The sequence below is a fragment of the Hibiscus syriacus genome, unplaced genomic scaffold (assembly GCF_006381635.1).
Source record: "Hibiscus syriacus cultivar Baekdansim isolate YM2019G1 unplaced genomic scaffold, ASM638163v2 tig00110187_pilon, whole genome shotgun sequence".
Lineage (NCBI taxonomy): Eukaryota > Viridiplantae > Streptophyta > Magnoliopsida > Malvales > Malvaceae > Hibiscus > Hibiscus syriacus.
Genome location: NW_024062618.1, coordinates 137,051 through 150,634, shown reverse-complemented (window position 1 = coordinate 150,634; position 13,584 = coordinate 137,051). Strand labels below are relative to the sequence as shown.

The window sequence follows — 13,584 nt, the reverse complement described above, 5'->3', positions numbered from 1 at the left end:
AACTCAGGTATTGTAAATATATATAGGTGGTGGGGAAAAGGGAAAACGAGTTGAGTCGAATCTCGCCCGAGTACGGAACGAAAACCAGGGCACGCAGTTGAGAAGCTGGGCAAAGCCCAAAACTTTATCTTGTTCACTATTAAGCCTAATTACTAAGTATTAATGGCCCAATTTATTATTGTTTTTGGTATTATAATAATAATACATAGTATACATATTTATATATATACAAAATCAGGGCAATAATTCATGCGAGTAAATTATTTAGTTCAATAGGGTAGTCTAAAATTTATTTTATGATTTACAACATTTATTACAATGGAAGACAAACTCGTCACGAGAAGGTGACGTGACGAGTTTTAAAATAAAATATTTTTATTGAAATTCGTCATGTGAAAGTGATAAATTTCGAAAAAATATAATTTTTTTATTAAAATTTGTCACGAGAGAGTGAAAAGTTCTAATAAAAATTTTTTTATTAAAATCCACCGTGTTGTCATAAATTGTCAATATTTAGACTACCTTATAAACCCAAATAATTATTTTACTTGAATTGTAGAGTTAATTTTGCGTATATATATATACTTGAACTTAACTTCAATATTAAATTTGATATTTGAAGTTATTTAGTTCATTTAGGTACATAAATCTAATTAATTTGGTATTTAAACTTTTATTGTCCAATTATATACCTGAAAGTGACTTCTTTGTTTAAACTAATACTTGAACTTAATTATTCAACCCAAAGAAATACTTACAATTTTAAATAATTTAAACTAATAAGATAAATTCATGTTCCAATTTAAATCAAAAGGTCAAAAAATAATATCAAATTAAACTTTAAATCCAATATAGCCTATACATTCACCGATATTTAAAATGAAAAATAATTAAGAAAAAAAGAGAACAAAATAAATGAGCTAATAAACGAGTTTGTTCGTAAGCATGAATGAATTAAATACACCTCTATTTGTGTTTATTCGTTTATTAAATAGACAAAAAATATTCATACTCATTTATTCAATTTACTAAAAACATAAACGAAAATTACACAAACAATTAACAGATCGGTCTTCCCTAAAAAAAATAGAGAAAGTAGTAAGACAAATCTATGTAGCTTTGATCCTTCATTTTTTTAAAAGCATTTATTTCGATAAATGTACTATAAATAAATATAAAGATAATATCCTCAAGGACTCTTCAAATATATGAAAAATCTTGAAAAAAGATTCAATGTATCCGTGTTTCATACAATCAAATTGAACATATATTGCGTATTTGACGCATTCTCGGTCAGCATAATTTAAATGGCCTAAAAATTTAAGTCTAGGGACCAACACAAGCATGAATCAAACGATATAAATAGTTAAAAATGACATTTATTAATTTTAAAGGTTTCGGGTTTAAACACGATGTTTACAGTGGTGTTTAAGCGTTTAGTGTTAAATAGTTGAGAGTCTTTCTAACAAAGAGCGTTTAGTGTCAAATAGTTGAGAATCTCTCCAACGAAGACTACCTTGTAATCAACTCAGACTAATAAAAAAATAACAACACAAATCAACAAAAAAAAAAAACTTAGTGGCCAAATTGGAATAATTAGCAAATGTAAGAACTAAATATTACTTTATCCAAAAATCAACTTAAAAGGTTAAAGGTAAAGTACCCAAATGGTTTCATAATTATAGAGTATTGTTTTATTGAGTACCTAACTATTAAAAGTTACAAAATGACCCTTTGATTATAGGATGTTGCTTTAATGAGTCATCCGACTATTAAAAGTTATAAGATGGTCACAGAACTATTCATGTGTTCTAAGCTCGTATTTTTTCGTTAAAAAAATTAATGGCCATATGAGATGTACGTTAACATGTTGATTGAAATATGATAAAATATGATACCATAACCATTTTAAATGTCTTTTTTGGATTTAAACTCTATTCATATTATTTCGTCAAGTCGGTGCTTGAAATATTATGCTGACGAATCAGTGCTTGAAAGCAACGACGGTGTCAATAAATATAATTAAAATATAATTTTATCATATCTCAATCAATAGGTTAACGTTTAGCTCAAAAGGACATCAAATTTTTAACGAAAAATGACGATTTTGGAATATATGAATAGTCGGATGATACTTTGTAACTTTTAATAATAAGGGACCTAACAAAATAACAACTTATAGTTTAAGGATCATTTTATAACTTTTAATAGTCAGGAGATCAATAAAGTAATAACCTATAATTGAGGGACCATTTTTATATTTTACCCAAAAGTTAAATATTTATTTTTTTAGTGTTTTTCCGACTATATGATTTTTAGTAATTATAATTCAAAATGTTAATAAAAAATATATATGTAACAATTCATTCAAGGCCTAATTATAAAATAAGTGCCCAAACTATAATGTTTTTCACAAATAGGTACTTACAATCTTTTTTGAATGATTTCGGTGCCTAACGTTATAAATGTTACCACTTTAGGTGCCGACCTGTAAACACCGTTAATTTTATTCGTTAAGTGACATATGTCACATTATGATAATTTTAAAAAAAAAATTAAAAAATAAAATTACATAAATTTAAAAAAGTACACAAAAAATTCAACTTCTAAACGCACGTCGACCGTCGCTCTTTACATTCGACAAAGTTTCACCCGACCTCATATACCCCTGACGATTGATATCCCTATGAAATTGCGACGATCGATGGTTTGTACCCTGTAAACCCTATGATGAAAATTGTGATCCCATGCGATTCCAACGGTCAATCGGTGACAACTACGACGGTTTATGACTAGCAGTATGAACATGGAATAAGTTGATGGTGATGATCGTGGCCAAAAAGGGTGGCGATAATGGTTCAGGTTTAGGATTTAGAATTTTTATGAATTTGAGTTTTTTTTTTTAATTTAAAAGAAATTATTTTTATTTATAAATATAATAATATTTTTAATGAAAAAATTTAAAATTACGAGTAGTAACATTTATAACGTTAGACACCAAAATCATTAAAAAAAACCTTAAACACCTATTTATGAAAAATGTATAATTTGAGCAATTATTTTATAATTAAAACTCCATTTAAGTATTTTAATAAAAAATAATTAATAATTCACCTATATTTTTCTTCAAAAACTCAAAACGGATGAGCAAAAGTTTGTCAATTTGTTTAACGATTAGGGTTTTTCTATCAGAAGAAAACAGAAGGATTTTTTGTTTCACTTCCTTTGGTAAATTGAAGTATCTATCTATCGTTTTCTCTGTTGTTGTTTGCATTGTTTTTCTTTTTCTGAAACATGGGCAAAAATGTTGCTTCCGACGAAGAAGGTAATGCCAATTGTTTTTTGTTGTTTATTTTTGAGCTGAAATCAAACCCCAATTTCGGTTTTTTGTCTAACGGTTTCTTCGGTTTTCTTACCTTTTCCTCTTGTTTTGATTGTTGAATTCATGCAGACGAGGATGGAGAGCCCATTGAGGGAGACACACTCAATGGCCGCGACCCAGACGAAGAAGACGATGAAGAAGACGGTAAAACTTGTTTCTGAGACTCATTAACAAACGATATTTTTTTGAGTTCCTGTTTCTTTTTTGTTTCGCTTGATTTTTTTTTAGAGAAACAATGAAAAATAAACTTAGGGCTAAATGCCATTGTTTTTATCCTGTTTCGTTAGTGGTTCATGAATTTATTATGAAATAATAAGGTCTAAATGCCATGATGGGTAGGGCTAAGTCCCTTGATGGGTCTTTTTCCCCCTCATTTGTAGTGTTTTTCCGTTAGTTATGTTAGTGTTCATGAATTTGTTGTAGTTTTTTAATTATTATTTTCTGGTTTGAACAGATGAGGGACAAGATGAGTATGAGATTGATGGATTCATAGTTGATGATGTGGAGGATGAAGAGGTAGATGAAGACAGGGAAGATAGTGATGAGGAGAGGCGGAAAAGAAAGAAGAAAAGAAAGAAGAAGTTAATATTTTCTCTACATCGATGGTATTAGTCAGATAGTGTAGTTTAACTAATTTCTGACGATGTTTATATCAATATTTTCAGGGAAGCCGAGGACCTTGATGAAGATGATTATGAGCTCCTCCGGGAAAATGATGTTAATGTACCAAAGGTTACTTTCCTAAGTGAATTTTTCTATAATTTAAGTTATTTTTTTTTATTTTGTTGAGTTAATGTTAGATTAATTATACAAATTATTTTTTTATTGTTGAATTGAGATTTATTTATAAAATTAAATATCAAACTGAAGATAATGATTGGTTTTGTTTTTTTTTTCTTGCATGGCTCTTTTACCTAAATATTTAAGGTTTCTGCTTCACAAATTTTCCAGGGTAGCAAGAAATTTAAGCGGCTAAAGAAGGCGCAGAGGGATTTAGATGAAGAACGATTTGGGCTCTTTGATAATGAGTTTGATGGGAGCATGAAGGGTGGAAGAACTGCCGAGGAAAAGCTTAAGCGTACCTTATTTGGTGACGACGATGGTTCGTATATTGAGCATATTATTCATGTTCACTATCATTTGAATCAATTTTTTAATAACTGATTGATATATGTAATGTCTTAGGACAACCTATTGAAGATATACCTGAAGATGAAGGGCAAATAGAAGAGGAAGAGGATGGAGATATGGGTGAAGAAGATGAAATGGCAGACTTTATCGTAGAAGAAGATGATGTGCCTGGAGATTCTGTTAGGTACAAAATTGTGCACTGCATGAATATGCCCAGCACTTTTATACTTTAATTTTGGAGTTCCCTTATTGACATGACTTGTTTTGTAGACGGAAGAAGATGAAGAATAAAAAGTCGAGGCATGCATTTGATGTTTCATCATCTGCTTTAAAGGAAGCTCAGGATATATTTGGTGATGTTGATGAACTACTCCTACTACGCAAACAGGGATTAGATTATAATGATCAGAAAGAAAGGAGACTTGAAGATCAATTTGAACCGACTGTTCTTTCTGAAAAGTATATGACATAAAAGGATGATGAAATTCGGATGATTGATTTTCCAGAAAGAATGCAGGTTTGCTGACATAGATCGTAAAGTTCTTAATATTTATTTATTTTCTTGATCTCTTAAGTCAAGATTGGCATTACATTTCTTTTTGTAGAATTCTGAGGAAAGCACTGGCAGTCCTCCAACAGATGAAGAGAGCATAATAGAAGAGGGTAACTGGGTGCATAAACAGCTTACAGGTGGTGCAGTACCTTTATTTGGTGCAGAAAGGACGGATATTTCTATAAACAAGGATGACATCATGAGGTTTTTGGACCTTACACATGTGCAGAAGTTAGATGTTAGTACTTACTGATTTGACTGTTAAATGACTACTGTTGGGTTTGTTTGTTTTTTCTTAGTATTTTTACGTCCTTACTTTCAGATTCCCTTTATTGCGATGTATCGCAAGGAGTTATGCCCAAGTCTGCTACAAGATCCTGAGCCACATGAGGTCAATGATGTTGATCAAGATAAATTTGATAAAACACCTACCATAAAGTGGCACAGGGTAACTGGACTTATCTTGGAACTGTGAATTTTGTTTGTTGTGTATCTAATGAAGTTCAGAAGTTTATTCTTGTTAATAATGGTTACCGTACTTTTATTTAGATACTTTGGGCAATTCGGGGCCTGGACCGAAAATGGTTGCTTCTTCAAAAGAGGAAGAGTGGCCTTCAGTCGCATTATAATAAGCGGTTTGAAGAAGAATCTCGTCGGATATATGATGAGACAAGACTTAACTTGAATCAACAACATTTTGAGTCAATTCTTAAGGATCTCGAGGATGCTGAATCTGAAAGGGAAGTTGATGATGTTGATGCCAAGTTCAACTTGCATTTCCCACCAGGGGAGGTTGGTGTGGATGAAGGTCAATATAAGAGGCCCAAGAGGAGATCACAATATAGTAGTTGCTATAAGGCAGGTTTGTGGGAGGTTGCAAGCAATTTTGGATATAGTGCACAACAACTTGGATCTCAACTATCTCTGGAAAAGTTGGTAAGTGTGCTATGGTTATCTCTGTTTTATTCTATTGAGATCTAATGCTCTTTTGTCCTTTCATGTAGCCTAAGGACGAGTTGGAAGATCCTAAGGAGACACCTGAAGAGATGGCTTCAAATTTTACATGTGCAATGTTTGAGACTGCACAATCTGTCCTCAAAGGATCCAGACATATGGTATACATTGTTCTTATGAGCAAATAGGTACTATTGTTGACCATAATGACCATGTTTTACCAGGCTTATTTATGTTTTTTTTTCTCTTAGGCTGCACTTGAGATAAATTGTGAGCCATCTGTCAAGAAATATGTTCGTAAAATCTATATGAAAAATGCTGTAGTATCAACCTGCCCAACTTCTGATGGAAAAATAGCCATAGACCCATTCCATCAGTTTGCCGGTGTGAAGTGGTTGCGAGAGAAACCGGTGAGTAAATTTGAGGATGCACAATGGCTCCTTATCCAGAAGGCTGAAGAGGAGAAGCTTCTTCAAGTAACTTTTAAGCTGCTTGAAATTTTTTTGGATGACTTGATTAAAGAATGTAATGAGAGATATCTCAGTAATGGTGTTAGTAAATCTGCCCAACAATGGAATGAACAGAGAAAGCAGATACTGAATGATGCTCTTTTTGGTTTTCTTTTGCCTTCAATGGAGAAAGAAGCAAGATCGTTGTTGGCTAGTAGAGCTAAGACCTGGTTACTTTTGGAATATGGCAAGTGTTTGTGGAATAAAGTTTCTGTGGGGCCCTATCAAAGGAAGGAAAATGATAGTAATTCTGATGAGGAAGCCGCACCACGTGTCATGGCATGCTGTTGGGGCCCTGGGAAGCCTGCAACTACTTTTGTGATGCTAGATTCATATGGAGAGGTGCTTGATGTGCTTTACACTGGTTCTCTTACATTACGATCTCAGAATGTTAATGACCAGCAATGCAAGAAAAATGATCAGCAGCGTGTTTTGAAGTTTATGACCGATCATCAACCACATGTTGTTGTTCTTGGAGCTCTGAATTTGTCTTGTCCCGGTTGAAAGATGATATTTATGAGGTAGGCTTATCATTGTTGAGATGTAGAATTCTTTTCTTCTTATCTAAAATGTTGGCCTTTAGCTTTATCCTTCTGCTGCTTATCTAATTCATTTATTCTCAACCAGATTATTTTTAAGATGGTGGAGGAAAATCCTAGAGATGTTGGGCATGAAATGGATGAGCTAAGCATTGTATATGGGGATGAGTCTCTACCTCGTCTTTACGAAAATTCACGGATTTCAGCGGATCAGTTACCTGGCACATCAGGTGAATTTTCATTTCACAAAATTCTTCCTGTATTTTTTGAATTGTCGTTGGCTATGCAAGTTTCTATCCATATTTGTCTATTGATGAAGATTCCTTTCATTCATTATCAATGTTGTCAGTCATTGTTAAGCGGGCTGTTGCCCTTGGGCGTTATCTTCAAAATCCCCTGGCAATGGTTGCAACTTTGTGTGGGCCCGAGAAGGAAATATTATCTTGGAAACTTAATCCATTGGAGAACTTTCTAACAGCAGATGAGAAGTATTCTATGATTGACCAGGTTTTGATTGATGTCACAAACCAGGTTGGCCTTGATGTTAATTTGGCTGCAAGCCATGAATGGTTATTTGCTCCTCTGCAATTCATTTCTGGTCTTGGGAGTAGAAAGGCAGCATCACTGCAGAGGTCATTGTTAAGAGTTGGAACAATTTTCAGTCGAAAAGACTTTGTGCAAGTCCATGGTCTTGGTAAGAAGGTATTTGTCAATGCAGCAGCCTTTCTACGCGTTCGTCGGAGTGGACTTGCTGCCAACAGCAGCCAGTTCATTGATTTGTTGGATGACACTAGAATACATCCAGAATGTTATCTTGTTGCCCAGGAATTGGCCAAAGATGTATATGATGAGGATTTTAAAGGTGATAATGATGATGATGATGCATTGGAGATGGCAATAGAACATGTTAGGGACCGACCTAGTTTGTTGAAAAGCCTCCGTATTGATAACTATCTAGAAAGCAAGAAGAAGTACTTGGAAATCAAGAAGCTCGAGAATAAGAGGGAAACCTTCTTTGATATAAGAAGGGAATTAATTCAGGGTTTTCAGGATTGGCGTAAACCATACGAGGAACCAAGCCAAGATGAGGAGTTCTACCTGATTTCGGGTGAAACTGAGGATACCCTGGCAGAAGGCCGAATTTTGCAAGCAACAGTTCGCAGAGTGCAAGGTGGAAGAGCTATCTGTGCTCTTGAATCTGGATTGACCGGGATGATTATGAAAGAAGACTATGCGGATGATTGGGGAGATATTGCCGAGTTGTCCGATAGGATGCATGAAGGTGACATTCTGACCTGCAAGATCAAATCAATTCAAAAGAATAGGTATCAGGTGTTCCTGGTTTGTAAAGATAGCGAGATGAGAAACAATCGACACCAGCAGGTCCAGAATCTTGACCCTTACTACCATGAGGAACGAAGCAACATACAGAGTGACCAAGAGAAAGCTCGTAAAGAGAGGGAGATGGCCAAAAAACATTTTAAGCCGAGGATGATTGTTCATCCGCGCTTCCAAAATATTACTGCTGATGAAGCTATGGAGGTATGTTGCAAGTAATGAGCTTTTGAAATTTGTCTTCAATCAAGTTAAATTAAGTCCAGCCTTTCTTTGTTCAATGGTCATATATTTTGTTTTATGAGTTCAAAGGAACAAATATTGGCTCTTTTCAATTTCCTTGTTCCAACTTCTAATCTGGCAATAATGTTATTTCAACCTGAATGTATCTTAATTGTGTAAATAGAAGTTGATCAACCATTAATGGCCATGCTTAATATAACTGCATCCTTTTTAGAAGATAGTTTTTTCTTTCTTAATATGCACATCAGATGATCAGATGTGAGAAGTTTGCCTTTCATATGGCAATGTGATGTATCACAGGTAAGGTAAAGAGAATAGAAAATAGAGAGCAATCATACAGATGTGAAAAGCGAGGGATTGATGAACCTGAGGACGAAGCGGAAACAGTTATCAATTAATCGTCTGCTGAAACTACTGAAACTGAAAATAACATGAGATTGATGTAGCACAATATATACGGAAAGGAAAAGGGAAGGGTAAAGGGGAAAAACAGGGGTGACTATAACCCAGCGTTTGATGAATATGCATCATATGAATGACTAGTAGCCGTAACCTGAGGGTACCCAAAACATCCCATAGGATAGAATATACAAAATTGACAAAAGAAGACTTGATCAATTGTGATTTTGTTCTGCATGGGGCAGCTTTTGGATGCATTAATCTTCGAAGGAAGCTTTTGTTTGCTTCAATTCCATTACACTTTATTATTTCCTTCTCAAATTTCCGCAACCACATTTTGTTTTGCCACTTTAAACTAATGGCTGACTGTATTCTGGCTTTACTTATGTTTTTCTTTTGTTGTGTTGGACAGTATTTATCTGACAAGGATCCTGGAGAAAGCATCTTCCGTCCCAGTTCTCGTGGACCTTCTTTTCTAACTTTAACTCTAAAAGTTTTTGATGGAGTTTATGCTCACAAAGATATAGTTGAAGGTGGAAAAGAACACAAGGACATCACCACCTTGCTCCGCATTGGGAAGATATTGAAAATCGGGGAAGACACTTTTGAGGATTTGGATGAGGCAAGTCTTTCTCTTAGCTCTTGTTTTCCCTATATATGCCTCAAACTTTGTAAGGGATGTAAATTGAGTGCAAATAACCAAATAGGTATAGTGCTGAATGGAGAATTGGGTTACAGTAGGAATCTTTTGCACTTGTGGCAACAATGGTTGATCATAAAATGGAGGATGGATTTCAGTATTAGACCATAGATGCGGAAAAATTGAATGTTGATTGTTTTTGTCAATGTCTAAAACCTTGAGCACTTAACTGAAGGATCCTGAACTTCTAACCGATTGTTTTTCTTGCATGGGCAAGAGTAATGGTTACTCCCTTTGACAAACAAATTGATATGTTTTACTTTAAAGCTCTCATCAGTGAAATTCATGTATCCGTCATTTTTGGTAATACGGTTAGTCTTTGTTTTAAAATTTAGAACTCTCGGTTTCCCATTTGTTTTGAGTTTTGACTAACTGGCAAATTGAGAAATTTTGTAGGTTGCAAAGTTTCAATATTGCCTGTATGGATCATCTTGATAAAAATGAACTAATTAATACTTATTTATCATCTTTGAATGCCTAAGCCTCCCAATTTAGTAGAAATTTGGAAGAAACTATAACATTCAAAATCTTTTTTAATTTTAATAAATTGTTGTAATTTTCATCTTATAGAAGTTAGTATAAATAATATATTGCGAGGCATAAAAATGCATGTAATAGATGTCTTTTGATTGTATTTAAATTGCAGGTAATGGATAGATATGTTGATCCCCTTGTGTCTCATCTAAAGGTGATGCTGAGTTATCGCAAGTTCAGGAAGGGAACTAAAGCTGAGGTTGATGAGCTTCTAAGGGTTGAGAAATCAGAGCATCCTATGAGAATCGTGTATTGCTTTGGCATTTCTCATGAACATCCTGGAACTTTCATTCTTACTTATATACGGAGTTCAAATCCACACCATGAGTATATTGGCTTATATCCCAAGGGATTCAAGTTCAGAAAAAGGATGTTTGAGGACGTTGACCGTCTGGTTGCATATTTCCAGAAGCATATTGATGATCCACAGCATGAGTCAGCTCCATCAATTAGATCCGTTGCAGCGATGGTACCAATGCGGAGCCCTGCTGGTGGAGGCTCTTCTGGGGCATCTAGTGATTGGGGTGGTTCAACAAATGAAGGTGGTTGGAGAGACGATGGTCAATCTTCCACTCCAGGTTCTAGATCAGGTAAACAGTGAAATAACCAATTATTATTTGTCTGTAAAATATCTATTAAATGCATCTTGGCATACCGGTTTGTCGATAAGTTGAGTTCAACATCCTGCCATTTTCTAAATCTTCGCTTGTTCTTCTATTAGTTTTTTCTGAATGTGAACTTCCGAAGTTTGTTTGTCGTTGGAAAAGCTGGCCTGACTCTGAATCATTTGATATGTTTCAGTGAATACATCTTTTCAGTTTTGACTTCTTGTATAGTTTTGTTGAACTTTTTATCATTTCCTTGTAGTAAATAAATGGAGTTAATTCTTTGAGTGAGAAAATTAGGAATAATTCTAAAATTTTGCTTGTACGGGAAAACATTGAATTAAGCTACCTCGAATGTTGAACCCTCTTTTTTTGTTCTTTCAAAGTCCCCCCCTAATTTGTGGTCTATTTGTTGTAGGTCGTGGCCGAGATGGGCATCCGAGTGGTGCTCCACGACCGTATGGTGGACAAGGACGTGGTCGGGGTAGGGGTGGTCGAGGACGTAATGAGAGGCAAGATTCCTCTTATGGTGATACTCCCAAATGGGATTCAGGTAGCTCTAAGAAAGGGGATGATGATGGTTGGGGCAGTTTCCCAGGTGCTAAAGTCCAAAACTCTCCTGGTAGGGAAGCTTTCCCTGGTGGATGGGGTGCTTCTGGAACTGAAAGTGGCGGTGGTACTGGTGGATGGGGTGCTTCGGGAACTGAAAGTGGCAGTGTTTATGGTGGTGGTGGTGGATGGGGTGCTTCTGGAACTGAAAGTGGAAATGGGAAGGGTGGTGGTGGGGGATGGGGTGCTTATGGAACTAAAAGTGGAACTGGCAAGGGGGGCGGCGGCGGCGGCGGATGGGATGCTTCTGAAAGTGGAAGTGGCAAGGGTGGCGGCGGCGGATGGGGTGCTTCTGAAAGTGGAAGTGGCAAGGGTGGTGGTGGTGGATGGGGTGCTTCTAGAATTGATAGTGGAAGTGGAAAGAGTAGCGGCAGTGGTTGGGGTGGCGGTGGCGGCGGATGGGGTGCTTCTGGAACTGAAAGTGGAAGTGGCAAGGGTGGTGGGGGTGGATGGGGTGCTTCTGGAACTGAAAGTGGAAGTGACAATGGCGGAGGCGGCAGTGGTTGGGGTGGTGGTACTAACAATGGGGGTTCTGGCTGGGGACCTGCTCCCAAGGGCAATATTTCTGGTGGTTGGTAAAATCCTTGGAAATTTTTTTAACCCCTTATTCGAGCTTATGTTTTAGGGTTTAGTTTTTAAGCGGAATCTTTAGCTTTGGCTGTTATGCCACGGATCTGCTCTTGTTAATTAAATGAAAATCTTCTAGTAATCCATATTATGTGGTTTCTGTGTATGTATGTTATCAAGTTGATATAAGGTATGTCTGATTAGACTAGAAATATAAATTCATTTAAAGAAATAAGGTCTGATTAAAATTTGGTAGGTTCAATTTTTTTTCTAGTATATATATATTATAAAATGTAATTTTCATCACAAAAAGATTCAATTATAATATTATATATATATATCCTATGTTTTAGTTAATGAAAAAAAAGCCAAAGTGGCCAAGCGATGAATTAAACTTAGGTCAATAAGGAGAGTATTCGAGTACCTAAATCTCTAAAATAAATTTAAGATATAATTTATAATTGTGGGTACATTTAATATATGTTAAATTTAGTATAATAAATATAATCTAGAAAAAAAAACAGGGAAAAGAAAAAAAATAATAAAGTTAATTTATAAATATAAAAATCTGAAACTCATTTTTATTTTAAATCTTACATTAATTACAATTTAAAGTTTAAACTATATACATAAATGAAGCACGAGTCCACGCAGTTTTTCGTCAAATGATACAGCTGCTATCCTTAGTTGTTCTATTTCCCTAACTACTAATGATGAATTGATTTGGAGCTCGCATTCTACTGGTGCATACTCAGTTCGTTCGGGGTACCTTTGGGTTCAACGCCTTGCTTCTATGCCTCGCTTTGTTTCGGCACTTTGGCTTTATTTATCGAGACTATCTACCTTGCCGAAAATACAACTGTTTGGATGGAGAATTGCCCATGAAGCTATTCCAGTCGGACGTCTTCTCGCTCTTGCTGGTTTAGATGACGGTGATTGTCTTTGTGGAAATGCCCGATGAGACTGTTTTACATGCACTATGGGATAGTAATGACGCTCGCTCCATCCTTCGATCTGCTGGTTTTACTGATCGGGTACTCAATGCATCCTCTACTTCGTGTGGTGATTGCTTAGATGCAGTTCGCTGACTACTGAGTGGCTCCCAGTTCATTGAACTTCTTGTACTGCTATGGAGTTTATGGAATCGTCGAAACATCTTCTACCATGAGGGACGCTTACTCCCGAGATGGCACTTGCTTAATAGTGGACGAGCGCTACAATCTGCATATTGTCACGCCCCCAGAACTTCGACGCCTCACACCGTCGGAATATCAGAGTCAAGGTCTGACGGGTCGTGCGGCCTTAGACGCTTTAGATGCTCCTCGGTCTTCTCGGCGACTAAGTAAGCCTTACCCAAGCTAAGTGAGTGTGCAAACTCACAAAGGTTGGAACCAAGCCCTCAAGGCTTCGGATTGCGGAAGCTTTTAAACACCAACGTGGCTACTCGGAGCCACAAGGTCGGACTATCGTGTGGAAGTGCTAATACGAAGGTGGCTACTCCTGGCCACCGAGCTAGGCAACAAG

The 13,584-nt window shown here is 36.0% G+C and overlaps 1 pseudogene; it reads left to right on the top strand.

Moving 5' to 3' along the window:
- The first annotated feature begins 3,167 nt into the window (after positions 1–3,167).
- Positions 3,168–12,087, top strand: LOC120217491 (annotated as a pseudogene).
- The last annotated feature ends 1,497 nt before the right edge of the window (positions 12,088–13,584 follow it).